The sequence below is a fragment of the Sinocyclocheilus grahami genome, unplaced genomic scaffold (genome assembly GCF_001515645.1).
Source record: "Sinocyclocheilus grahami isolate Dianchi unplaced genomic scaffold, SAMN03320097.WGS_v1.1 scaffold6788.1, whole genome shotgun sequence".
NCBI classification, from domain to species: domain Eukaryota; kingdom Metazoa; phylum Chordata; class Actinopteri; order Cypriniformes; family Cyprinidae; genus Sinocyclocheilus; species Sinocyclocheilus grahami.
Window position 1 is genome coordinate 344 of NW_015511062.1, and position 2,215 is coordinate 2,558.

The 2,215-nt window shown below is 35.8% G+C and overlaps 1 pseudogene; it reads left to right on the top strand.

Moving 5' to 3' along the window:
* The first annotated feature begins 2,071 nt into the window (after positions 1–2,071).
* Positions 2,072–2,215, top strand: part of LOC107577663 (MAGUK p55 subfamily member 2 pseudogene) — a 3,363-nt pseudogene continuing 3,219 nt past the window's right edge.

Here is a 2,215-nt window from a genome sequence, read left to right on the forward strand (position 1 = left end):
CTTCTAGTTCTATATACCTGTAAAATGTATGCGAGCAGACTTAGTTGTGAATTTCAATCTAATGTAATATATACGTAAAATAAACCAAGCTAAATCTTTACTGAATTTGATTGACATTTGGATAATACCTCTTTTTTTGTTCCCCCCCAAAAAATACAACAAATAATTTGATTAATTGTTTTTATTTATTTATTTTTATTTATTTTTTACATATTTTTTATTACAAGAAACTGAAATAGCCTCCACTTTTTTAAAATCCCAAATTTCACCTTAATTTCTTATAAAAAAAGAAAAAAAGAAAAAAAAGACAAGTACATCTGTGGATTCCTCATAATCTGTTTGCTCTTTCCTCCGGCATTGACCAATCCTACAAAACACTAATTGCTCTCTCACACATCCTTTTATGTTTCACTCTGTATATTTTGAAGTAGACTATGCAACATGTCTGAAAACTGAACAAAGGGAAATAGAGTTGAGAACACAAGGGAAACATGAACGTGTTCTGTGTGAGCGATGCAGATTGCTGCAGGGGGAATTTAAGAGAATTACACAGGAGCCACGAGGGTCCCATGGATCTTTCTAGAAACTTCCTTTCATGAAACTCTGTTTGAGTATGAGGAGATTCAGTTTTGATGCTTCTCCACTGCTCTGATCTTTTCTCATGTTTATGCAAGTGCTCCCCAAGTAAGAAAATAAATATTTATTTTATCTTTTTTCTAGCCATCTTAAATGTGACCCTGGACCACAAAACCAGTCATAAGGGTCAATTTTTTGAAGGAAAGCTGAATAAATAAGCTTTCCATTGATGTATGGTTTGTTAGGATAGGACAATATTTGGCCGAGATACAACTATTTGAAAATCTGGAATCTGAGGGTGCAAAAAAATCTAAATACTGAGAAAATCGCATTTAAAGTTGTCCAAATGAAGTTCTTAGCAATGCATATTACTAATCAAAAATTAAGTTTTGATATATTTACAGTAGGAAATTTACAAAATATCTTCATGGAACATGATCTTTACTTAATATATTTTACAAATATATTTTTGGCATTAAAAAAAAATCTATAATTTTGACCCATACAATGTTTTTTTTGGCTATGGCTACAAATATACTTAAGACTTAAGACTGGTTTTGTGCTCCAGGGTCACAAATATGTACAAACAAGGGCTTTAAATGATGTTTTATTAACAAGGTTTGGGAGGAGCGCGTCAGATACTTAGCCTAATTAACACAGGTGGAGCGCACTCAAGTTAATCAACACCATGATATAAATACAGCTGACTTACCTCTATCCATTGATGGTTTATCAGCATTCCTCCTCCGCCTCATCGCCTCACTTCGCGTTCATACTACACTTATATGGGGGGGAGGTACTCTAGGTTCGGGCCATTCCCGAGCTCGGAGCCCTTCCCCGGACAGCACGCCAAATATGCATTACCATACTTCAGCTAATTATATGCAAGCGTGAACTCGTGAACAGATAAATAATGAGGACTATTCAATCAATCCAAAAACATTATTTTAGCAAAATGGAAGACTATAAATCATCTGCTGTCTCTCTGATCTGCCCTGAAACATGATGTCAGGTTTTAATGAGGTTTTCACATTGAAGAGGAAAAACTTTGTCTTTATCAGTGGGCAAAAGTTGAAAACAATACATTTATTTCCCATTAACATTTCTGTCATTTGAATAGTGCATAGTGGAGTGCTTCTGAAATGATAAAGATGATTATCTCAATATCGTGTTTTATTCATGCATTTTTCATTTGAGTGCACACTTTTAAACTGTAGATTGAGTATCATGCTGTGGTTTAAAGCTTAATCCAATTTTATGTACAGATGGGCAGCATTTGCAGCTGACCCCATCAGCTTGAACCAGTGACTGGCATAGATCATCTAATAAACCAATGAAAACAGTTGAGACATGAAACTGTTTTCATCGCTCATATGGCCTATTTAGATGGGCTAGTTTCTAATGTACTGTCATTTGAGTGGCTTGTGCCTCTATGAATGGATGGAGAAAAGTCTTCTTTTTAACCTGTGAACCCTTTGGTCTTCTCGTTCCTCAGTGATGCAGAGTCTTCTGGACACCTTAAGTGACAGTACCAGCTCCACCACAGCCAATGACCTGGACCTCATCTTCCTGAAAGGAATCATGGAGAGTCCAGTGGTGAGTCCAGTGGTGCGTTCTTAACTTGATGTCCATGTGTCCA